The 27,376-nt window shown below is 36.2% G+C and overlaps 1 long non-coding RNA gene across 4 annotated transcripts in view; it reads left to right on the top strand.

The window, feature by feature from the left end:
- The window catches only part of LOC107195457, a 28,309-nt gene extending 16,026 nt beyond the window's left edge, over positions 1–12,283 (top strand). For 2 of the 4 annotated variants that reach the window (XR_003045457.1, XR_003045455.1), the window contains exons 4-6: positions 2,062–2,151; positions 2,268–2,536; positions 10,263–12,283. This is a non-coding gene — a long non-coding RNA (uncharacterized LOC107195457). The remainder of the gene's footprint in view (positions 1–2,061; positions 2,152–2,267; positions 2,537–10,262) is intronic. The other 2 variants (XR_003045456.1, XR_001516604.2) reach the window with 1 other exon arrangement.
- The last annotated feature ends 15,093 nt before the right edge of the window (positions 12,284–27,376 follow it).

The raw sequence follows: 27,376 nt of genomic DNA, 5'->3' as shown, positions 1-27,376 counted from the left end.
TTAAGATGAGGAAGTGGAGAGGTGATTCGTAAACCAACAAATGGAAAAGACAAGATTTGAATCCAATCAGTTGTCTTGTATGGATTATATTTTCTAAAGTGAGGAAATTTTATCCCTTGCAATCATATTTAATCTATTCATTTACCTAGAAGAAGAAAACCCTTTTTGTCATAGAAAGAAAGTAGTGCCTTTCAATTAATATTCTATCTTGGTGATCATAAGTGTAGAATATGTAGTTTCTGAATTAATTAAAATTGCAATTCAATGGCCAAAACTCTTTCAGATTCTTCAAAACACAATTCTCAATTGTATGTGTAATTTGTGAAGGCTGAAAACTATGACACCTAGAGTAAGGATGCTAAGCCAGCCTTTGTAAAATTGCAAAGGGTAGCCATTCTCTTTCCTGCCCAAAGCAGAGGGGTAGAAAGGGTGAAATTAAATCAAGAACAGCAATGCCGCCTTTTGGGATGGTATTTTGTTGCGTTGGACCTGCTCTCAGGCAGCCACACATGCCCACAACATTCCTATTCAGAAGGAAATTAACATATAGCCCCCCTACTAATTGCCATATGCCCTTTACATATGTTACCCATTTGATACTCATCCCAGCTACCCAGGGTCACAGAGTACTGAAAAGCTGTGACCGTGTAGTTCAGGCGCTCAGAGTTCTCACATTCAAAAAGTACAGTCCAACAACACAAAGTCAGTTAAAACTAACTCAAGTCTTTACTTGCATTTCTCAAATATTCTGAGAGGTGTATGTAGGTCACAGCAACGCTCTTCTAAAATTTCCTCATTCTCTCTCCGTTACTTTTCTTACCTCTCATATTTCGAAATTCACATACACAAAAATTTTTTTCAAATTAAAAACTTCTGCTCTAAGGGACTGTTAAGAGAATAAAAAGACAAGTCATAGACTGGGAGAAATGTATCCACTGGGAGGAAATATTTTTCAATCACATATCTGATAAAGGACTTGGCTTTCAAATGTACAAAAAACTGTTAAAACCCAACAATAAGAAAACAAACAACCCCAAAAGGGTTGCAAAAGACCTAAACAGACACCTCAGCAAAGAAGATATACAGATGGCAAATAAGCATTTGAAAAGATGCTCAAACTGAACTGTAAATGTAATTGCAAATTAAAACAATGAGCTACCACTACATACCTAATTAGAATGGCTAAAATCCAAAACACTGATAACACCAAATGCTGACAAGGTTATGGAAAAACTTCCACTCATTGCTAGTGAAAATCAAAATGGTACGGCCACTCTGGAAGATAGTTTAGCCGTTTCTTACAAAGTTAAACATACTCTTACCATAGACTCCAGCAATCACATCCCTTGGTATTGACTCAAATGAGTTGAAAACTTGTATCCACAAAAAACCTACACACAGATATTTAGAGTAATTTTATTCATAATTGCCAAAAATAAGAAGCAACCAATTGACCATCAATAGTGAATACATAAACAAACTGTGGTACATCCACACGATTAAATATTACTCGGTAATAAAAAGAAATGAGCCATCATACCACAAAAAGACGTCGAGGAAACTTAAATTTATATTGCTAAGTAAAAAAGAAGCCAATTTGAAAAGCCTATATACTGTATGATTCTAACTATGTGAAATTCTAGAAAAGGAAAAACTATAGATACAGTTAAAAGATCAATTGTTTCCAAGGAGTGGTAGGCAGAAGGGGAGGAAGGGTAAAAAGGCAGAACACGGTGGGATTTTAGAGCAGTGAATCTATTCTGTAGGATATTGTAAAGGTGGCTACATGACATTAGGCATTTGACAAAATCCATTGTACTTTACAAGACAAAGTGAACTCTAATGTAAACTATGGATCGTAGTTAATGATAATGTATCAATATTAATTCATCAATTGTAACAAAAACATGCCACACCAATGCAAGGTGTTAATAATAGGAGAAATCAGGGAGGGGTGGAGTATGTGGGAATTTTCTGTACTTTCTGCTTATTTTTTCTGTAACCTGCTCTATAAAATATAGTCTATAAATGTTTTAAAATATCATTTTCCTCTCCACTTAGAAGTGGACCCTGGGACCATCCACAAACCCCCACCAGCTGTTGTGGGTGCCAGAAGACTGGGAAAAATGTGTCTTCCTCACTGTATTTCCCGTGAGAATCTACCCATATGTTTTTTGACCCTCTATCTTTCCTCTTGGCCATTATTTTGTTTATTTTGGATTAATTTTCATCCTGTCCCACTGGTTATTCTTTTGTCTGTGTCACAGAACCCTGTGCTCTTCATGATGCTTCGTGGCCTTATGAGAAGATGAGAACACAGATGGCTCAACCTATCTCCTAGGGAGATTCTCCAGGGAGAGACAGAACTTCTTGAGAGGCCACAGAGGTTGCCCCCAGGGAAGCAGTGATGATCTGGAGGCGACAACCCCATGTTCAGTGTCTTCCCAGAAAGATTCCTTGCAAAAGAGCTCAGAACTGATTGGTGGGATCTCTAGTTGCCCAGACAAAGGTCTGATCAAGGTGAACCAGGGTCAAGGTCAGTGCTCAGGGGAAATGACCCTCCCTGCTTTGATTGGTTGTTCAGAGCAATAGTTTTCTGAACCTGCCCCTCCCTTTGTTTCATTGTGAAGCTTTTGTTACAAAAATGTTACTCAGGGTCCAGGTCTCTCCAGATCTTCTGGAGTCTACTTCAGAAAGCTCTTTTTGGAAAGGCCTACTTTGGGAATCCCCGAAAGTAGCCCATGTGAAAATATTCAGTATTTTCTGAGACAGGACAGAAAAAATAACCAACTAACAAAATCCTCAAAGAAACCTGTGTAGGAGAGTAATTATACACAAGTAATTATAACCAACACAGGACACTAAGCCCAAAACTGATCAACAGTCCTTTACAAGTGAGTTCAAAGGTAACATTTCCTAGTTAAAAGAACTCCCTCTTTGCTTTTAAGAGTTAAACATGCAAATAATCTCCTTTTATTTTCAGGCGTTACATTTTTCCTAAGGCTCTAAACAAACACCCTTATTTTTCTTATCTGGCAATTGTCAGTCTGCCAAATCACTCGGGAGGAAATGTTTACAGTGCAGTACATACATTTTTAGTTTATCATTTTGCCATCTGTTCGTGGAAAATTATCAACACCAGCACATACATACACATTGTCCTCTAGTCTTCTCCTACCTAAACAGTACACAACAACAGAAGTTCAGCACACAGTTATTAACAGCAGATGACCTTTTCACCGAAATTCAAGGAATATTGCCTAGACACACAGAACCCATGGGATCAGATAGGATGCCAAATCAGCAGATACCTTCCACAGAGAAAATCATTTTTCTCACACAACTTCAATTAAAATAAAAATGTAAAACTGGAATGTTTTCTAAAACACATCTTTCCTAAAAGAAATATAACCATGATGTCATTTTAGAGCAATTTCTACTGACATACAATATTTGATGTGGACGTAGTCCCTTCATAATTTTCAAATTGTTGTAGAAACTTTTATTTACTTTTACTAGTAAGGAAGGGTATTAAATTCACTCGATGTTTTCTGAGTGCCTGTTTTGAGGTTATTTTTCATTATATCCTCCTTGTAAACATGGAGAATTTTACAATCCCCTTAAAATGTGGCGACTCTATCAGATGAAGAATGTTCTCTGATAACCCCAATTTAAATTTACATTTCTCTGGGTTTTAATCTTTTGTATTTTAAAGATTTATTTTTTTCATTATAGATTTGATTTAAATTTTAGCTGAACTTTTCTGAATTTAAAGATTGACCTAAATAGGGTTGACCAGTGTACATTCGTGAGATTGCTGACCCAGATGACCCAAAAATATGAACAAATTGGGATGAGATGGTTACTTCTAGGTTCTTTGAATCTTGACTAAATTTAAGCAAGTTATTACTTCCCTTACAAAATCTCAGATAAAGTAGGAATATGATACCCTTACAGAGCAATTGTTCATTTCCTGGATTGGTTCATTCAGCCCGATAATGACTAATCCTAATAAGACCTGCAGTTGGGATTTGAACCTCAAATGGACCAGCTTGCTTTGCATTAAAAAAAAAAAACCCTCTCTTGATTGCCCCTATTAAGCTTCTCAAAGATGTACCTTTTTTGTTGCCATGGATGCCAGGAAAGATGTATGGGTATGGATCTGCACAAATCCATAATCGCTAATCGCCTCTGGAAAAATGAACCCAGAACTTCAGGCCCTACTGAAAATGATTCATAACATCATTTTGAGTAGAAACAAATGTACTTTTCTCCTACATTGAAACAAAAATTCTGAAAGCTACAGCTCACCATCACATGCCAGGCTTTCTTACCCACACCACATATGTGTATATTCATGGAGAAGAGCAATGTCAATCAATACCATAACTATCTTCACTTTTGGTTCTAAAACCAACTGAAATAAAATTATTGCAAAATGTATTTTATATTCTTATATACTAGTATCCTGCCTTGATTTTAGCCAGACAAAAGATAAAATTAAAACATTAGGAGATCCTCTTTATAATCAAGCAGGGAAATATTTCTGCAAAAAAAACCCTGCAGTGTAAAGACAAAAGCAGGTGATTGCTATGAAGGCATTATTTACCAAAAATCTAAACATCATTAAATTGATATATATTTTTAAGCCTCAGCCATGAGCCAAGCACTGAAGATATTTTTAAAAAATTCAAAACCTATCATTTTCAGAAAGCTTATATTCTGCTTAGATAAGTGAGGCATATATACCAAAACTACCTATGAACAGCAAAGACTGTCTAGTCAGTCACACTCCAGAAAAGATAGTATAGATAAGCACTGTGGAGATCAAGAAACAGAAAGATCCTTATAGATTGAAATAATTAGAGAAAGGCTTCCTGGAGATGGTGAGCCTTGAGGTAGACTTGACTTGACTTAGAAATAAATAAAAGGATAGGCATTCCACATCAGATGAGGCCGCTTACTTTCATTAGGACGCTGAAGGAAGCCTCTCCGAGGAAATGGTGTTTGAACTGAAACCTAAATTATAAGCAGTCATAATTCCTGCAGGCATCAGGAAGAGGAAGCAGCAAGATCATATGTTCTTAGGAGAAAAATAGTTCATGTTCATATTCTAGGACAAAAAGGAGACCAATGTGTCAGACGCACAGTGAGAAGGCAGAGAGTGGCCCATGGTTCAGGCTGAAATAAGAAGGCAGCAAAATGAGGAAGGGTGTGCGTATGTACCAAGATTGAAAGTTTCCCAGAAATCTCCAGAAGGCTTTGATATACATCTCCCATGACTGCTCATAGCTGTGAGGATGTCTAAAAATGTAGTTCTTAACTATGCATATTGCTACCCCAAACAATACCAGGGTTCTCTTGGGGAAAGTAAATACTGGGAAGGTATCCAGCTGCGTGAGCATAATATCCAAGTACAAAGTGAAAGAAAACAGTTGGTTAGGGGTATCTGGAATCTAGGGGAGTAGTTAGAAATATGAGAAGAAGAAAAAAAACAGACATCAGCCTATAGAAGATATTTAAAGCCATGGGGCTAAGTAAAACTAGTTAGGTAAAAAGTGAAGAAAGAGAAGAGAACTCCAGGCTGAGCCTAGAAACTTTTCAATATCTGAGGTCCAATAGAAGAAGTAGCAAAAAAGGTTGAAAGGAACAGTCAGGAAGGCAGAAGGAAAAACCAGAAGAATATGCTGAACCTTGCTGAGAAGTCATGTTAGAGAGGGTAGAACTGGGGCCACTGGATTTGGCAACATGGAGATGGTTGATAAACATGAAAAGAGTAGTTCCAATAGAATAATGAATTACAGGCACCACATGGAGTGGGTTGAATAGTGACTAGGAGGCAAGAAAAGGGGATCGAGTATAAAAAACTATTCCAAGAAGTCTTGCTATAAAGGAAACAGAAGTAAAGCAATGATGGAGGATAAGTGACTTCAGGAAAAGTTTGTTGTCGTTCTTGTTGTTAGTTTGACTATTTCCTTGTTTTGTAAGTGAGAAATACTAGAATATGTTTCTCTGCTGATGGAAGACCTTGAATTTCAAGCCGATAGGTTGAGATTTAATCTTAGAAGTGTTGCCAGTTTTAAGCCAAAAAATGACATAATGAAGTCAGTGTTTTAGAAGATTCATCTGAAAAGAGCTTCCCATAAATTGTGTAAAATTGGAAAAGTATACATAGCAATGAATAGTGCTAGATATCCCCCAAAGGGAGCTGACTAATGCAACAGCAAATGGCCTTAAAGAGGCTCCTGAGGTAAGTCAGCTTGAGTCTTTCAATGGCTAAAGAATGGGCCCCAGAAGGGCATTTAGAATCGATGCCTCTCCAAAAGGCAAAATTTAAACTTAAAGTCTGTCTCTGAGAGACTGCCATAAAAACTCCAAACACTATAAAATATCTGAGGATAAAATAGTGAAGCCATCACTAAAATCTACTAAATATTAAATGGATGAATGTGTTGCATCAGCACTTATTTTTATTCTTATAATTTATCAAACTGTGTAAATGTACATGGTACATTATAGAACATAAAACACAAAAGACAAAATTCCTGTCCTGTGAAGTTTACGGTCTCACTTGGACTTAAACTAAAACACTGTATGATGACCCCTAAAATTTTTTTCAGCCAGAGTGATTAGAGAAGGTGTGAGTGCCGCTAATACAATAGATCAATGTTTTACAAGTCTCAGTTCACAATCCCGAAAGAAAACCTTATTAGAGGCAATGGACACTTACCAAAATTTTTTTTATCTGTGTTGCATATACATTCCAAAGTATTTGGAAATGAACATGTGTTTATTTTCATGGCTCCTCTCTGGTACTTCTCTGGTAACAGTTAGGACACATGGAGGCCATAGCGAGCAGCACAGTCAATTTACTTTTCAGATGGAGCTGACAGCTTGCAAGGCGAAGGTGACATAAATCGCCCTCGTTCACTCCACCCATTAGCAGAGCTGGACCCTAATGTGTAGTCTAGTACTCATCCTCTTTCCTCCTTCAGAAGCCAATCAGCTGATAGAAGTTCCATTTATTTCTCCACTGATTTTCATGAAACTCCTATGACCCTTTTATTCTATTTCCTCTAAAATTCAGCTGCACTTTAACAAAAGGATCAGCGAAGGAGATAGGGAGCTGCTCTCTAAGACCCAGGTCCCAGGTTCTGATGGCCCAGAATCAAAGATTGGCCATATTGAACATGGAATCATCTCTGACAGAGGCTTTTCTGTTCCCTGAGTCCATTTTTGAAGTGTTTTTTCTCTGAAAATCAGATGGTGCCCACTCTCAGCAGTCACATTTAAATCAACCTAAAAATGTAGCAAAAACGCAGTTTGTGAGATTTGGGTGCCTAGAACAACAGCCTACAGAAAAGAGCATACAGTATGTGGTAGATTAATTGACTGTGAAATTACGTTTAAGCAACAAAGCTTTTTAAAGTGTTAGGAATGTAAAGAAGCATGTAAGCAAACTGATTTTCATTATTTGTTGAAGTAAAACAGTTTGCCTTTTCCTCGTGCTTTTTTTTCTTCTTTTCTCTTTATAAACGTCTTACAAGTACCTGCTATGGGATCATTTCATTTAGAAAGCTTTCCTAAACACCACTCCCTGAAAAGAAAGCTCTATTTGTAGAGGTGGTGAATGATTCTTAGCCAACATGATCTGCAGTGGTTTCTGTGGATGGTAAAAGCTAATAAAGCACTATACAAATCAAAAGTATCATATTAATATTATTATGATGAATAAGGTGGATGGTCATTGTTGTGCAGCTGAGTGATTGCCTATCACTTTACAACTGCAAAGGACAATAGAGAAAATTAATCCACCCCACTCATTTTAAAAATGAGGAAAATGCAGGCTAAAATGAAAGAATGTGATTTGTCCAGGACTCCACAACAAGTGAGAGGCTGAGCTGGAGACAGAATGTTATAAAGTATAAGGAGTTATAAAACTCTATTCTCCAGAAAGCTCTCTTGTGTGATACCTCAGGTTTGAATGTGATATCTTCCACCAAACCATACCTGTCAGTTCCCTTAGTCTTGCCCAAGAGCATCCTGTAGGTCAGTGACTGAAGGTCCAGGACTAAAGCCAACTAACAAGAAAGGTCAGTCATTATTAGGCCCATGTTCCTCAAAGCTAAAGCCAGGAGAAATGAGGCAATTATTTTGGAAGAATATTAAAATATTGATTCCATGGCCTTTAGCCTACGGTCATAGCAACATAGGCAACATAAATGCACAAAACTGATTTTTTTTTTAACTTTAATTTTCAAAATATTCATTCTTTTTATTTTATCAGAATTCTACAGTATGCCCAATTTGGCTTTTCTATTTCCAAACACTGTATTGGTTTCCTACATGATAATCATTTCATAGGGTACCAGTGTAATAATTGTGCATAGTCCATTTGCTGAACGGTCTATTTGTTATTGGCTTTAATACAGTCTGTTGTCTCTTGTATCATCCAATAAAGAACAGAGTATTCTTTCTAAGCATATTTATCAAAATTTTCAGTAAGACATGTGGAATCTATTGTTTTCCGAATAAGTGAATTTATTACAAATTTAAAGTCAAGCTATAAAATATTTCCCCCTAAAATTCTATGTTTTTCAAAATGTTGCTAATTCTACAGAGGCTAGTCACAGATATGATGATGAGGTCAGGCTCCTGATTGATAGGAACACGTAGGATCACGAAGTCATCAATGTGTGACTTCCAGCCATAGTGGATGTATGTTGAGAGAGAGAGAAGCAGGCAATTATAAAGCTCGGGGGAAAATATTGTGAATAATCAGAGAAGGAAGAGGTGGAAAGTAAAGTGTGTCTCTTGCCTACCTCTTTTCTTCATATATTGGACAAGGTAAATGCATAAGACACAGATCTATTCTCTTTGCATAAAATCCCTACTTTCCAGATTATGATATCTCCATTCCAGAGGCATTCTGTCTCCCATTCCAGCAATTATCAAGATTTTCAGGATGTCATTATCCCAATGAGAACCTCAGTAGTCCACTCAAGTCAGGGAAGTCCTACCATAAGGAAGGGCAGAAAGAAGAAACAGCCCCTACCGCAGTTCTTGGAAAACAAAATCCTGTTTCTCTCATAGCAACAGGGTACTCCTCCTAAGCAGTTTATATAAAGTAGGGTAAAAACCCACAATGGTAGAAATGAAGTTTCTGATCTCAAAATGAACTCTTCAAATTTGGCGGAGAAGGGAGATGACAAAGCCCGACCTCAAAATCTCCCAACCAAATCAAGTAACAGTAGTAGTCATTTACTCATTTGTTCGGCAAATATTCATTGAGTATCTGCTCTGAGCCAGGCACTATTCTAGGTACTGGGGATACAGCAGTGAACAAACAGTCCAGGAAAGTGAGTTAGACAGTGTAAATACTATGGATAAAAATAAGGCAAGGGAGAGACATAAGGACTTGGGAAGGTGGGCCAGTTCACAATTTTAAATAAGGTGTCCAAGGAGAGGCTTACTGAAAAGCTGACTTTTGAGTAAAGGTCTGTAAGAAGTGAGTGAGTGAAACAGGCAACTCTCTGGGACAACAACAGGAACAAGAGCAAGTTCAAATGCCCTAAGGTGGGAGCATACCTGGCATGTTAGAGGAATTGCAAGGAAGTCTGTGTGGCTGGAATGGAGAAAAGGAGAACAATGGATGACAAGGACAGAAAGAGAACATGTAAGGTCTTGTAAATGATAGTAAGGACTTTTACTCTCAGTGACATGATCTGACTTACATTTCTAAAGGATTATTCTGACTTCTGCATTGAGAATAGACTAAATGGGGGTGGGGGGAAGCAGTGGAGGTCAAAGTAGGGAATCAGTTAGGAAGGTATTACAGATGATAATGGCTCAGACCAGGGAGGCAGCCTAAGTGATGTACAGAATGATGGGTTGTGAGTATAACCACAGACATAACTGCAGAGCCAATAAGATTGACAGATAGATTTTTTAAAATTTTATTTCATTATTAGTTTCAAGTATACCGTACATTGTTTTAGTGGAGGTCAAAGTAGGGAATCAGTTAGGAAGGTATTACAGATGATAATGGCTCAGACCAGGGAGGCAGCCTAAGTGATGTACAGAATGATGGGTTGTGAGTATAACCACAGACATAACTGCAGAGCCAATAAGATTGACAGATAGATTTTTTAAAATTTTATTTTATTATTAGTTTCAAGTATACCGTACACTGTTTTGACATTTATATAGTTCATAAAACAATCCCCCTAATTGCTCTTTCTCTCCTCTGGCTCTCCACCTAGCCATTACATTAATGCTAACTGCGTTCCCTATGCCGTGCTCCCCATCAAGTGGATGCGGGATGGAAAAGAAGAGTCAAGACTTCAAGGTTTTGAACCTGAATAGCTGGAAGTGTGAACTAAAATGCAGAATACTAAAAGAAAAGCTAGTTTGGAAAGGATGATCAGAAGTTCAGTTCTGAACATGTTATATTTGAGTTGCTTCTCAGACATCCAAATGAAGATGCTGGGTATAAGAACTTGGATATGCAGATCTAGAATTGGGAGAAGAGATCCTGGACAGAGATATAAATGTCAGTCACATATATAGAGCTTCTCCACCTACTGATCCAATTTTCACGGCATCTCTTCCTGTTCTGAACTTGATTATTTCTTCAAGCTCTTTAAATTAAAAGGGCCCTACTCCTAAGGACTTTAATAACTTAATATTTTTTTCTTCTGTGTAAGTGTCTTAATTCAGGGCTCAGATGAGTAACTGGAAAGGAAAATTATTATCGTTCTACTATTTCTAGAACTAGAGCTTTTAAGTCTTACGTTAGTCACTAAAGAAGCTTGAAGGATACTTCTTTAAAAAGAAAATAAAGCGAGAAATTCCCTGGTAGAATTATTATAGAATTTAATTTGTGACTCTCCTCACGGCAATTTTGTGAGATATCATCAATATTTCACTGTTACGGCACTGGAAACATTCAATATGTTGTTTATTTGCATTGTTATTAAAAGTTGCCTGTAGAGTCAGATTCCTCAATATAAAATCTTAAGTTTCTTTTGGCTAGTTTCTAAAATTTAAGGATGCATTATTGCCACATTGTCATTTTAAGATATAAGAAGACATTCTCTGGCCACCTAGGTCAAATGTTTGCCTCCCTTTAGTTATTTGATAATCCAGAAATCGTTTAGTCTCTATCTCTTCCAAAAACTCCTTTAATCCACCTGTGATTAAATTGTAAGGACGAGAATCTCTCCACACCAGACTAAGATAGTATTAAGGAGTCGATAAACATATACCAGAACTGTTTTCTATTGATTTTTGCAAAATCTTAGATTGTCTTATATTGAGTAGGCAAAGCACACCACGCAGCTCAAGGAGTGGCTATATTGTACAAAGGCAAGAATCTTCTCCTGGATTTGGAGGCAGGAGATGTCTGTTCTGACCACAATGATGCCTTATGCTTGGTTTGTGACAAAGACAATAGCAAGTCACTCTGCTTCTCAGTTCCTAAACCCTAAATACAGTCGCATGCTGCATAAAATGTTTTGGTCAACAATGGACTGCATATACAACAGTGGTCCTACAAGATTATAAATTTTCCTGTCACCTAGTGATGTCATAGTCATTGTAATGTAGTGCAACACATTACTCATGTGTCTGTGGTGATGCTGGTGTAAGCAAACCTATTGTGCTGCCAGTCGTATAAAGGTACAGCACATATAATGAAGTACATAATACTTGATAATGATAATAAAGGACCATGTTATTGGTTTATGTATTTACTATACCATACTTTTTATCATTGTTTTAGAGTGTACTCTTTTTACTTATAAAAAAAGTTTGCTGTAAAACAGTGTGCTGTGTTATGCTAGCAGCAGTCTCACACATCTCATGTTTACCTCATCTCTTGATTCATCATTTTCTCTTGTAGATGGACCTAGAGGGTATTATGCTAAGCAAAATAAGTCAGACAGAGAAAGACATACTGCATGATTTCACATATATGTGGAATCTAAAAACAAAATAAACAAAACGAAACAGAAACAGACTGATACAGAGAACACACTGATGGTTGCAAAGGGAACGGGATGGTGGGAATGGATGAAAAAGGTGAAGGGGGTTAAGAGGTACACAATTTCGGCTATAAAATAAGTCATGGAGATGTAATGTACAGTGCAGGGAATATAGTCAATAATATCATAATAACTTTGTGCAAGGATAGATGGTTACTAAACTTGTCATGGTGATCACTTCATGAGGTATATAAATGTCGAATCATTATGTCGTACACCTGAAACTAATATAATATTGTATGTCAAAACTAATTTAAAAATAAATTTTTTTAAAACTCTAAGTCTTCCAAAAGTGTATACCGAACTCATTACTTATTTACAAATTCCAGATGTGAGACTGTCAAATAAGAAATACCAGTATAATCATTTATAATAAATATAATAGTCCTACTAATGGTCTACAATAGAGCAAAAATAATCATTTACCTAAATAGTGCATGTATCAAACAAGAAGTCTCATTCAAACAAAAAAGCATATCATCGGCCAGAATAACAAACAACTTCTACATTTGAAGTTAATTTCCAAATTTTTGGAAATTTACCTACATGCTACAGTTTCCACTTTTGTTCAATTGAAATAACCTTAACTTGTAAATAGAGATGTCAGGAATAATATTTGGAGATTTTAAAATGTATATTCACATCTCGGTGATCCATATATAAGGGTTAGAAGCATCAGTGAGTATTTCTAACTGTAATCCTAAAATTCCTAGAACAACAGAATCATAAGAATGAAACAAGGTCTCTGATTCTCTATGAGTATGTGATTCTTGAATAAGCTGCTCTAACTTTTGCTAACTAAAACACCATGTATTAATGCTAATTTATTTGGGGATTATAGAGACTGTGATAGCCAATTTCCATGGTAGCTTCTGCATCCCCTGGTGTTATCCCTTCCCACATTGTAGGGTTGGTCTATGTGACCAACAAAATAAAGCATAAGTGATGATATCTAACTTCTGAAATTAGACTCTAAAAGACACTGCAGCTTCTATCTTGGTTTGTTTGTCTTGCTCTACTCTCTTAAATCACTTGCTTAGTGTGGCCAGCTGCCAAGTCGTGACCTTCTTGTGAAGGGGCCCACATGGTGAAGAAACATGGCCTTCTGCCAACATCCACATGAATGAGCTTGGAAGTAAATCACCCAGCCCATCAAAAGGCTGCAGTCTGGTTAACAGCATGACTACGACCTCAAGGGAGACCCAGAGTCAGATCCACACAGCCAAGCTGCTCCTGAATTCCTGGCCCATAGAAATTAGGTGAGATAAACATTTGCTGTTTGACTCTGCTAAGTATTTGAGTAATGAGTTACATAGCAGTAGATAACAAAATAGAGACTAACAAATATCTAATATGTAAATAAGTTTACATAAAAACAGATTGTAATCCACCTGCAGTCAGTATAGAAAGGACTGATAATATTCAAAGGCAGGCAAGGATGAAAAGCTTTTCAGGTGTCTCAGCTAGACTCTGAAATGTGGCTCACTCTGATGAAATCCAGCCATTATCTGTGAATGTGAGTTCAAGTAGCCAAAATTTGACGATGTATTTCCTGTTTAGCCATATCCTGGCCCTGAAATTCCATTTCCTTCCTTCTACCAGTGCCAATGTGCATATTTTGTTCACTCTTTGTGGCCCTGGTCAGTGCTCAGTTCCTTCCCCAAACCTTTTCAGACCACTGCAGCACCAAAGTGTCTCTCTACCTTTTCTCAGCATCTATTGCATTTAATTCTATATCACAAAATTTATAATTAATTAAGAATTAGTTTAATCTTTCTAAGTACTCTGAGAGCACGGCATGTTTTTATAAGAATTCTCTTGCCTTTATCTCCTCATATTATTCATCCACTAGTGACAGTACCCTGTCTCATGCCCATCTTAGCAATTCAGAGGCATGTTCTGTGCTAGATACTGTATGTGACATTCCTCATCAATTTTCAATCTCTTCCAAGGTTCCCCTGAATTCTGGGGCTCAATGGCTGAAAATTACAATTCTCAGACTCCCTTGCAGCTATAATTCTGAATATAATTTGGGTTCTGCCAGTAAAATGCACTTATGTGAGATTTGGAAGGTGGAAAAAGAGATGAAATCCTTATTTTTTCAGTTATGATTCGCAAGAAAGAGGCTCCAGCTAACACTAGTATTGACAACCCACCACCTTCAAGGCTGTAAGGAAGTTGTAAAGGCAGTAATGATAGTAGTAGCAGCAGTTTCCTGACCAATGGTCGCGGCTCAGTCATATGACCTTGAACAAAATGTCCAGAAACAGTCCCCACCTCTGGGCCTTCCAAAGATTTTGTAAGCACCTAATTCTTTGTAGTAAATTGCTTGTAGGGTATTTGCTCCTCTTGCTTGCATTGACCCCTGAATGATACACGTATCATGCAACTTTCTTTTTTTTTAAGCCTATACTGATGACCTGGTAATTTTTTTCTTATTTCATTTATCCGCTCAACTCTAGATAGGCATTTGCTGAATGAATAGATAAGTGGAGAAGAAAAGGTCTCGATGGAAAGACAATGATTTCAGTTTTTAGTAATGTTTGTGGGTTCTTCAGATGGAGATAACAGACAATAAAATCTAAGATATGCTTTTAAGGATAGAAGTCCAAAGCTTCCTTCAATACTCTGGTGTTAGTGAAGTGGCAAGTAAAGGGACTTAGCATTCACTCTTTGCTGATTACCTTAATTGGGTCTGAATCAGAGCAAATGCATAGAAGCGATGAGAGATGACAATAAAAATGTGAGGGTTAACCCTAACTCTTTCTTAAATGCTTTGCAGTGGGAAAAATAGTTTTATTACCATAAAATCTTCAACATTTCAGTAACTGGTATTTTGAGGCTAATTTAAAGGAGAAGAATTATTTCAGTGCCTCTGCTTGCTTCAGCAAAATTTAAGTAGGGGAAAAAAGGCATTAGTATAACATTCTGAGACGGGGCTTTTAAGAACTTGGGCTATCCAAATCATTTCAGCAATGCCCTTCTAAACTCCTAAGAAGGCATAGAAAATTATTGCTACTTAAATATTTAATGTTAATTAAGGCTAGCATATTAGTTTCCAATCAAATTTATGGTAGAATGGAATTATATTTTTAAGTGTTATGTGTATACTTGATACTACATTAGTGTCAACTACAATCAAAGTATAAGGTACATTTATGTCTTTTTTTACAGCATTTTTATTATTTTAAGTGATCATAAATGTTTATAGTAGCTGTAGCTTTATCAGATTGTTAATAATGTTTATAATGCTGTGGTGCCCGGAGATAAATATAAAGCACATACCCGATTACGACATGTTTTTCAATGTGAAAATAGGATTTTCTTCATACACTTTACTTTAACACAATACAGTCAAACTTTGGCACCGCTGATACATTTTTGCACATCTCCCACAGCAGTTAGAACAGTGCAGGGTACAAAGAAAGTGTCTAATTAATTTTCCTGTTGCTTGAGTAAATGCATCAGTGTTTGTAAATCAGTGAAAACATTCTGCATCTGAAATACCAGTGATTTCTTGAATTGACATGCTTTTCCCTCTCCCAACTGTTTTGTTCATGTCCTTCTACATATCAGAGGCCTTTCCTGACCTCAAGGACAGTCCCTGATGAACTACAAGATATGAAATCGTGAGTCTGGTAGATAATGGCTTCCCCAGTTAGTCTCTCTACTCCAACTGTCTCTATCACAATTAAACCTTATATAACTGCTCTCTGAGGCTGTGCAACAGCTCATGATAAGGTCTCACTGCTTCAGTATTACCTGCTTCTATCACCAGTCATTCATCCCATCATCATACACAAGGGACCACCACATGCCAAGCACTGGCATGACAACAGAGAATATGGTTAAGAGGACAGTTTCTAAAGCCACACTGCCTGGGCATTCATATCTTAGCTCCATCTGTTACTAGCTGTGTGGCATTGAATAAGTTCCTTAACTTCCCTGGGACTCAGTTTCCTCACTGATATAATGGAGATTAAATTAGTGCCTACCTCACAAGTGTATTTTAAATATTAAAAGAGTTAATACACAGAAAGTGCTCAATAAATAGTACCAGTCTTGGGGATACAAGATTGAGTTAGAGTAATCCTGCCCTCAGAGAAATCACAATCTGATAAGGAAAACAGATATTCAATCAGTCATTACTTACAGCATAAGTATTGTGAGAAGGGAAGCACAGAGAGGAGAAAAATGTTTAAATTAGACTGAAATTCTGCATAGGCATTCTACAGCAGTCAGTATTTGAGCCAAGCTTTGCAAAAAGTACAGAGAAGATATTCCAGCCAGAGGCAACAACATAATGAAGGCCTGGAAGTAGAAAGGTGCAGATGGCCGGAGGAATGACTGGGTACAGTAACAATAAGGAAAAAGTTCAAGGGTTCAGAGCAGCTGGAAGAGGAGCTGAAGCCAAAAGGACAGTTAGGGAACAGATGATGATGGACCTTGCATGCAACCCTAAGGGATGCGAAAATATCTTTTTGGCCGTAGGATAGAAATTGATGCGCAAAGTAGCTCTAAATTTCAAAATCTACAGAAAACTGTACGAAACAACCACCCTATCCACTTTCTCCTTATTGTCACTGTACCCAGTAAAGTTTTGTCAACTATCTGCTCTATGTCCTGTAACTATGTCAGCCTAATACCCTTAATGAAGTTTACTCAATATAAAAACTTTAAAATTACGCATGGACTCTAGATTCTCTTATGTATGCTATATTAAAAGAGAACTTCAGACCATCTATGTTTGATCAGCTCTACTAGAAAATTAGTAATGTGGTAGCCCCTCATCGTTCTATGAAATTTCCATTCATTCAAGAGGTGAATCTGCCCAAAGATACAAATGAAGATCATAACTCTATTTTTAACCTCCTATTCTTCCCAAGTAAAAACAGGTTAATTATATTTCAGAAGTAACCTTTTCTTTCCTTTAGATTAGTGTCAAATAGTTTCATAATGGATAATAAAAGTTCTATTAGTGTTATGAATTATATTAGTATGAATCTTTTCCAAAGTCTTAAAATTTTTTAGCTGATATTTTAACTGTCTTAAAATTATAGTATAAAGTACTTTTTAAAAATTCTCTAATGGTTCTATCTCAGCTCACCCAAAACCAGCAATCTTAACCACTGTGCTGTATTAGTTCAAGTTCTCCTCTCTCTAATATAAAGCCTTTCGTAATTCTATATCTGATGCTCTTACTACTCTATATTCTTAAATAGACCTTTACATTGCAAAAACAAGACTTACTTTTCCAAGGGGGCTTCTTAAAACTTAAAACACTCTATGAATGCCTTCTAGGATGGTGAATGCTAGATAGAGAAAAGAATTGCTTCCAGACAAGCAATAGTATTTAAATACCCTTTCTTCTGTCATTGTTTCTCATCTTCTATTATAAATGCTATCCATTCCTAAAAGCCACCCTTTATCAATAAAATGATGCTTCACACAAACTTTGCTACTCACAGGTTCTATGTCTCCCTTTGGATACCACAAAAAAATTTGATGGTGATTAGTTATTTGAATTATTCTGAATATATCTTTAGCATCCAGATGAGTAGATTTGTATTATGACTACATGATTGCAAAATATTTATTTGAGAAGAAACAACTCAGTCATCCCCTAGGACATTTAATTCCCCTCAAGACAAGTAACAGATTTATTAAAATATTTAGTAATGCCATAGAATTACTATGCTATAGATAGACCCTTAATTTTTTGACCTGAAGTAGGTTATATTCATTTATCTTGCTGCATCACAAATTATCACAAATTTAGCAGCTTAAAACACACATTTATGATCTCAAAGCTGTCATGGCTCAGGAGTCTGGGCATAGTGTAACTGGGTCCTCTACTTGGGGTCTCACAAATCTGCAATCAAGGTGCCAGCCAAGCTGTATGCTCATCTAGAGTCCCAACTGGGAAGAATCTGCTTCTAAGTTTATTTGGTTTTTAACAAAATTCATTTCCTTCTATCTGTGTAACAAGGGCCCTGATTCTTACTGGCTGTCAGCTGGAGGCCACCCTCAGGACCAAGAGGGCAGTGTAGTTCCCTGTCACCATTGTCTTTAGGAAGCAGTTCACAACATGGATTTTGCTTCCTCAAGACCAGCAGGAGAATCTCTTCCTCCAATCTGTAAAGACAGTATCTCACTCAACAAAACATGTAAACAAGAGTGACTTCTCATCACTTTGTTATATTCTATTGATTAGAAAAAAGTCATAGACACCACCTACAATTATGGGGAGGGAATTCAGGACATGACTCATGGGAGCTCACATAGGTGCTTGAGCTACTACTATCATCCATAGAATACATCCTACCTTTTCACCCAAAGAGAATAGAATGTAAATAATTGTATTGCAATTTTATTCATTGTTGGAGATTTTACTCTTGCAAAGTCATTAACAAAGCACTGAAATAACGTTATTTAAAGAGAAAATAATTAATATAATTAGTACAATTCCTCCTGTGTTTTGAAACACTCTGTTGAGGTTTTTGAGACACACTGCTGAAGCTTAAAAAAAAAAATTTAGAGGCATGACTTTGGCATTTTTCTGAAAAGCAAACAAGATTTTCAGGGTACATAAGTGCCTACTGTGCCTCCTACTTATCTTACTGAAGTCTGGCTGGTAGCAGTTAGCTCAAGAATTCACTGGGTGTGTCTGCAGTTAGCATGCCTGCATTTTCTGCATAAATCTACCCAAGGATGTTCTCAAAGAGATTAAGCCTGGGTGTAGAGGCAATGCAGCCCTTTATCAAAAAATTTCTGACAAGATTTTCTTGGTTAAATTTAACTATCGGCCATAATAGGAGAAAAAAAGAAAAAGATGAATTTGTTCTTCGTGATGCACTTTTCTGGCATAACAAACTTAAACACTTCTTAGGAATATCTGGGAAGTTGGCAATGGCATGTTTGACCATTTCTCTTCTGGGATATGCCATGACTGGAATCCTTAAGAATTTTTCATATCAGAACTAGAAGCCATTAACATAAGTTGATCCTCATGATTTTTGGCTTTCCAAATGTGATTCAGGACAAGAAGGGATCTCCAGAGGTCTTATATTGCAGCTTTTAATATAAGTTCCAAAAAAAAAATAATGCTTAAGAATGTATTCAGCAGAGTGCAGAAAAGGAAATGACTCGGTATTCTTTGATTCTTGACACCTCCTCTCATCAATCTTAACATTACCACTGGTTAGATGATCTAGTTAAAGGAATATTCAGAATTATCTGGGAAGCTCATACAAAGCAAAGACTTTAGGCAATTGTCACAGTTACTAAATAAAACCAAAGCAGACCCTAAAAAACCTTTTCTTCCAGAAAAACTAGAGTCAAAACCATTTTTTGCTTTACTAATGTAGATATTATGAAAAAATTGGGAGGAGAAATATTAGTGTTTATTTTTTTAGATAATTATTTCAAATATCTTCTTTACTTCACATGTGTAACTAAATGTAATAAGAAAAACAAGTCAATATTCTAAAAGTTGAACATCTATCATCCTTCCTTTGTTCACTCACTCAATAACAACAAGTCTGCAAGGTTCTCTGCTGGGCACTCTACAATGATGAGATATACAGGATTCTAGCTCTACACGTTTATGTAATGTGATTTATTAAATATGCTCTCAATTCTAATGTATACTAAATTAAATAAAAAATGAATCCGTAATGTATTTCCATTGAAATGTGTCAGTTAGTATTTACACATGCACCAGTGGTGTTCAAAAGAAAGACTGGACAAAGGTTAAATGCGTATTTCATTCTTTCCATTTATGTCTTATCTCATTTATTTCCTCAAAATGCGAATATTATTAAACACCAATTGTATGTACAATTCTTAGTTCAGAATAAACTATAAAAAATTATAGTTTTTACTATAAAAAATTATTCCCAGAGACTGAATTTGTCTTACAAATTCTACCAAAGTATTTACTGCTCATTTATTTTTATTTTTATCCTCCATTTTGAGCTAATTTTAAAACTAATAGTGGAGTCTTTCAAATGGTACATAACAGTCAACACAGTCCTTAAAATTAGAGAAAAGACAAAGTCAGAATCCTATATTCAACTGTCAAGTAATTCTGAGGCAAGTTGGTTTCTAACCTCATGAACTTGTGTATGTTGGGTGACAGGATGGTAGATAGGGCTTTGGGGAGGGAGCAGGAGTGAGGTTGTGAAGAGTCACTAGCTTGGAACACAATAGACTGAAGATGAATCACTTTGTACACCCTTGGGAGACTTGCTTCACTTCTCTTGGACTCAGTTTTCTTTCATCTGTAAAATGCGTGTAAGTACTACTGCAGAGGTAAACACTAACTGAGATAATGTAGCACTTTGAAGCACTTTGCATGTAGAGGGCACTCAAAAATGGTTGCTATTTCTTCACTTATAAATTGGGAGTAATAAAACACCCAACTCACAAACTGTTGTGGAATCAGCATTGGTAAATGCATGAGGAAATGCACAGGCACAGTGCCTGGTACTCAATAGACATTTATTATAAATGTATAAATGAATGAGTGTGTATGCATGAGTGTGTACACATACGTGTTTGCAGAAGTGAGTGTGTTTATTTTATTTTCCAAACCATCATACAGACTAGAAAAGAACCAAATTGTTACTTTGAGAAATGCACAAAATAAAATGGCAAGTTTAGCCACAGATCCCACAGTCTATATGGTTGATATAACCTAAAAAGATTCGATTTAATTAGCATTGTAAACAACCCCCTAGGAAGATCTGGAGTTGCTGCCATATAGCTGTTAAGTCTGCTTTCATTTTCCACTTTTTATGAGCATCTATCTCATGACTTCCTTATCACACTGGCTCTTTCTCCCTATTCATGAAGTTAAGGTTGAAAAATAACGTTTGAGATTTACTTCAACTTCTTTGAGATTGGTTTAAGATAATTTCACACTATTAACAGGTAAGATCTTCCTCCTAAAGGCCTCATCTTGAGAAGGTAGCATTCCCCATTATCTGTCTTTGTACCGATGAAACGTTCTATCAATAATGCCAGTTTCTTGAAATACAGATCTGAAATCTGAATGTAATAACTGTAAAAGACTTGAATACCTATTATTTTCTGTGCTGACATATAATAAAACAAACCCTGACTGATAGAGCTCTGCATTCTATTTCTCTTTGCTTTGGTCCATCAGTAAATATTCAAGCCATTATAGTAAGTTTACCCACCATAGAATATTTGGTCTATTGAGAATATTCTAATTTTATATTATTATTTTTTTATTTTAAGCATTGTCCGAACTAATTTCTGATCTGAAAATAATCTCCCACCTCCTCTGCCTTTGTATTAGGGGATATATATATTCAGCTGCATGTTTCATAGGCCAAAAAATAGCAATGTCTTAAGTATGGCAGAAGTTCATTTTTTTTCCAGTCATGGGTGGTAGAGGGCTGGTAGGGTGGCCAAGTTTTGGAAAGTCATTAAAAGACCCAGACCCCTTTCTTCCCATTACTCCACCAGCCCTAGGCTTCTATCCTCATTCACATGGTTCAAGATAGCTCATCTCCAATCCACATTCTGAGTAGCAGAATAAAGGAAGGAAGTGAGAAGAAGGGGCACACTCCTCCCTTTAAGAATGAATTCCAGAAATCACACACCACTGCTCCTCACTTCTCATTGGCCAGCACTTTTTCACATGGCCACACCTAGCTGAAAGGTAGGTTTGGGAAAATAGTCTTGGTCCCAGGAGTCAGATGCACAGCTAAAATCAGTAATTTCATTTTAGCAGAAAAAAATGAAAGTGAATATTGAATCATAATTATTGGTCCCTGCCACACATTTTTTAGAAATATAATGATCATGAAACAACTCTGCAAAAAATTATTTCTCAGTAAGGACTTCTGGAGTTGGGAGGGGGAAAAAAGTTAAACCTGAGAACAAAATAAAGAATTACCATTGTGGATAGAGGAATGTTGATAAAATGAAAAGGCAAAAAAGTTCATTCTAAAAATTTGAACTTCACAAAATATCTCTCTTCAAACTCTCTTTTGCTAATAACACGGAGTTTTCTAAAAGTTTGTCTTTTCTTAAATGTCAACAGGACATAAGTTCTCCTGATTTCTATTTTCACAATTTGGGGATTTCAGTTGTTGTTCTTGTTGTTTTTGTTTTTGTTTTAATGCAAGATTTTCCTAGGATGGGGTTGTTCCAGAAACTTAAAAGAGGCCAGGTTTGCCTGCTTGAACCTACAAAAAGGAAAGCTTTTTTACAGATTTAATATTAATACCATTCATTTGTATATACTAACTTCGTAAAACATAACCATCCCTTAAAGTAGGAAGAAAAGAAAACACAAGTCCTATATTTCTAACATGAAGACAGCTGATATAATGAAAAGCACACTAGGTTGGGAGCCCCAAGGCTTGGCTCTGGCACTGAATCTTCACCTTCCCAGCCATGTGACTTTCAGCAAGTCAAGTAATCATTCTGTAATTATTAACACTTTATAGTAGTCCCCATTGTCCACTGGGAACACGTTCCAAGACCCCCCGTGGATGCCTGAAACCTCAGATAGGGCCAAACTCTATATACCCTATATTTTTTCCTATCGTATATACCTACAATAAAGTTTGATTTATAAATTAGCACAGTAAGAGATTAACAATAATAACTAATAATAAAATAGAACAATTTTAACAATGTACTGTAATAAAAGTTATGTGAATGTGGTTTCTGTCTCTCAAAATATTTTATTGTACTGTGCTCATCCTTCTTCTTGTAAAAGTAGGAGATGATAAAACATCTACTTGATGAGATGAAGTGAGGTGAATGAGACATAATAAAGTAAAAAAAGGGTTTTCTGAACACAAGCACTGTGATACCATGACAGTCCGTCTGATAACCCAGCCTGATACTAAATGATTAATAGGCAGGGAGCATATGCAGTGTGGATACACCAGACAGAGGAGTGATTCACATCCAGGGTGGGGTAGAGCAGGTCTCGTAAGACTTCATCACGATACTCAGAAAGGAAGTGATTTAAAACTTATGAATTGTTTATTTCTGGAATTTTTCAATTAATATTTTCAGGCCACTCTTAACTACGGGTAACTGAAACTATGGAAAGCAAAACCATGGATAAGGGAAGACTACTATACATGGTTGTAACAGAGGTGCAAGTGGAAATCGGCATCCAGACAGATCTTTTTTTTTGATGGATTAATATAATATGTTGTCTAAGAGAACTATTGATTTAAATACTACAGGGAACCCATACTGAAAACAATGTGTATATTTTCTTAAAAGCAAATTCAATAAAAACTGTCGATCTGATCCTGCAATAATTGGTACAATGCTAATCTGGGTATCAAAAATATTGCCATCCCAAACTGTGGTCTTTTTTAGCAAGTAGGTGTCTCACAAAACCACAGGTTTGGTTTAATGTTTACAATGAGCTAGCTATTCCTCTTTCTGTTTTTTATGATGGTTGAGGCCAAGGGTCATTAAAAGTCCTTTTCAGAGATGGGCTTCTTTAACTTTTCTCTTCTTTCTGTGTGATGGCTGAAAAATTATTAAAGGCATTGATTCTATTTCTGAAGGTTTTGTGCTGAAAAGTGTGCCTTAAAACATAAAGTGAAAAAATAGACTTTAATCATTTAGGAGATCATTCACTAAACAAATGTTTGTGAAGAGATGACCACGTATCAAGCTAATGGGAACTATAAATTAATAATTTAAAATACAGTAGCATATAAGGCCCTAATCCTGTTCTCAAAGAGATGACGGACCAGTGGGTAAGACCATCACATATACGCAGAACTACAAGTGGGAACAAATGTGCCTTGATAGGGAAATGTGGTAGGGGGCCACTACCTGGCCTGGAGAGATAGCTGTGAGTGGTGGAAGAGAAAGTCAGGGAAACAATATAAAACTGTAGTTTAGAAGGAGCTTGGCTCTAGGCATAGAAAGACTGGAGTTGGAATCATATCTTCATTGCAAAGTAGATAGGTGACAGAAATTAACAATATTATAATAATTATTAATAATAATATGCTAGATATTTGTCTTTATTTTAGTGTTTCTAAAGTACCATCAGCTTTTCAAGACACAAGTATGACCCAGTTGAGGAACAAGCCTGTCTCATCTCTCTTTTCCTTTTAAATTTCCAGTTAGCATGAGTCTGTCCTTGAATGTGTCTGACAAGGTACAAATGGCGCCATTGAGATGAGAATAATTTAGGTGCCTAAAGGGATGAATGAAGATGTTTCAAAATCCCACTTTAAACTTTTTCCAGTAAAAATATGCAAGGAAGAGCTATTTTAACTACTATGCAAAATCTTCTTTTGGCAGATACTTTAAGGATTAAACAGAGATTAAACATCTACCCTCTTTAACCTCCCACCAAAAGGAAGCTGACAAGAAATCTTAAGTCCAGCCAAATTAGGTTTGTACAAATCAGTGTACAAAACCTGACATCACAGAGGCTGAGTTGTCTTGAAGTGACCTCACAGGTTGTGAATGCTAGAAATTTTTTAAAAACCAGAACTATCTTAAGTCTTTAAATTTAATGCTTGAAGGAGAGAGTATTTCTCAAGAATAAAGTTTGCCCTCATCGAATAGCTACTTCTCATCAAATCAGGTGATACCAGAGAAAGAACATAAATGGAAGATAAAATTAAGGCTATAAAAGTTTGTTAAATCTTGTCAGTTTTTCATCCTCTGCCCAGCTTTCAGAAAAACGGATGGACAAAAGATGATAATCTTGAAAAGCAGGAAAGACTCAAAATTTTGTCTTTTTTGCAAAGAAACAGCATTTGAAAGCCCATTCTGATTTTGGTATGTAATGATTTTCATATTTTCTTTTGTTGTTCTTGGGGGTTTTTTTTTATTGTTCTTAACACAAAAGGTATTGTTTTGTTTTCTTGAGCTTTTATCCTTCAAGTTCATTTCACCCATTTCAAGGTATTGTATAACTAACTAAACACTGAATAAATTTAACTATGAGTCACCACAGTGTCCTATTTTCAATAGTTGAGATGACTGGTGCTAAGGCCTTGTTTTCACTGTGGGAGAACTGAGTTCTCCTCAAATATTCCTGAAGAAAACCAGCTCAGCTACTGTGGAGCTGCAGTTCCCATGTATTCAAGTGGTGAGTCATTCTCAGGATAGCACGATGTCACAACATCCACTGTTTTTATCAACACAAAGGTAATTCTGGGCTAAAGAAATTACATACTTGAATCTGACTTACCTTCAAAGCAAGCAAAACTAATGTCAATTAAGCAATTAATTTTATTTTACATAACAATATTTTGAAATATGGACATAAGGATAAAAATCTTCCAAAAGATCATCTTTTCAAGTGTTTCATAGGCTGCCTGCAAAAGTATTTTGGTCTTTGACTCCAAAATACGTAATACGTTTTTTGTCAAGTCAGGGATAGAAAATAAAAATGGCTTTGGTCTAATTTAATTTCATGATTTACCTTATAAGCAGTAAGATGACTACAGAAAAGATGATGGTGAAGATCTCAGTAAAGGTGGTGGTGGTAGAAATGATACAGGCTTTTAATAAATGAGTTATAATTGATATTTTTTATTTGAGGGTTAGTAAATAGAAGATGAACCAGAAAAAAACCCAGCAGGCCTAGGTTACTTTGAGAATTCATAAGACATTTTGCATTAGAAACATTTTGTAGGAGTACTAAGTCTTGATAGAATATGGCCTTTTGAGGGCCAGAACACGATATTTCTATTTTAAAATGTAGATTAAATAGCATCTAAAGAACAAGATATTGGAAATATCACAAATGAACCTGTGGTAACTATATAGCGTGCTCTTGGGCAAGCTACTTGACCTCTCTAAGATTCAGTATCTGGCAAATGGCAATAATACCCATTTGAGGGTTGTCGTAAGGTTCAAAATAATAATAAATGTAAAATAGTTAGCCTATAGTAAGCACTGAACAAATATCAATTCTCTCTCCTCCCACTTCCACCCCCACCTTCTTCTAGTGTTCTCATTTTTGTTTTTAATAGAATAAAACTATTTTGATAGAATAGTATTAAATATCTTGGAAACTCTAATAAAACATATGAAATAATCTCACTAATTAATTCAATGTAAGACCTATCTTTGATTGCACAATGCTTTGTAAACTAGAAACACATAAGGCTTAAAATGTTCAGAGAATAGGGCTTCTTCAGAGGCAGACCTAATGCACACCGAGATATTTGATTCGTTGTTCTATTCTATTCAGTACATCACCTCCATCATTTGTTCAATCAATGTCTGCTCCCAAGAAGAAAAATTGATTAGATTTTACTTCTTAATAACATATGAAGCTTCAGTTAGAGTCACTAATTTGGAATTAAAAAAGCAATTTTTGGTGTAAGTAACACTTCTATTCTATCCCTTTCCAAGAGAAGAATGCCTCATCTAATAACCTGTGTCTCTGAGATAAATGAATGCATTAAAGCTCTTAACACCTCTTTGATGGACTACAAATGGTCACAATACAGGACAATATTTGAACAGTAATGATCTGTGCTTTCTTCTTAAGTGTAAGCTGATTGCAAAGGCTCCTAGACCACACGAAGTAAATAGCTAAAGGGGTCATGAATCTTAATAGCTTCCAAATCAGAAATATCTGCAACTTATATGCTCTGACTGGAGTGTGAATGGAATGTATAAATATTAATAGGTCTGGCAGAGCCTCTGCAGACAAGCTGTCTAAAATTTCACAGCAGGAAGATTGAGGTTGCAATGCACAGAGCAGACACGAGGCTCTCACCTGGAAATGAACTGTCAGCATGTGTGTAAATACATTTTTCCTGAAGGGATATTTAACACTTGGTGCTGCCCTGACACCCAGCAACACTATGCATGGGTATTTAACTCCGGTCCATTATTCAAGAATATGAACATGCAGACCTGGCTCATCTCCAGAAATGCAAAGACAGAGAGAGCATCCTAGTTTTAGAGTCTCAAAATACAATTCTTTTTCAAAATACAATGTTGAAAACAGCACTAAATCCCTGGAAGACTCTAAAACAATACCTAGCTCCATCACATAATGACTCACTTGTTTGTGGGGTGCGACTTGGCACTGTAACATCCTGTTCTCCATGGACAGGACACATGGGCATTGATTGGTCTAATCAAGAAAGAGAGATTTCAGCTTTGAGTTGTGAGTGGTACAGTGAACTGAAAATAATAAATATAGGTTAAAAATGGTAATGAAAAGAAGAAAATTAGCTTTTAAATAAAGAAAATCTATATTGAACAATAAAGAAGGTTTCGTCTTTTTTAACCATAGCATCCTGGAAGGAATAAGACCTATATACTAACTTTTCTAT

This window comes from Pteropus alecto, unplaced genomic scaffold (genome assembly GCF_000325575.1).
Source record: "Pteropus alecto unplaced genomic scaffold, ASM32557v1 scaffold433, whole genome shotgun sequence".
NCBI classification, from domain to species: domain Eukaryota; kingdom Metazoa; phylum Chordata; class Mammalia; order Chiroptera; family Pteropodidae; genus Pteropus; species Pteropus alecto.
The sequence above is the reverse complement of the archived record's forward strand: the minus strand, read 5'-3'. Positions and strand labels throughout refer to the sequence as shown.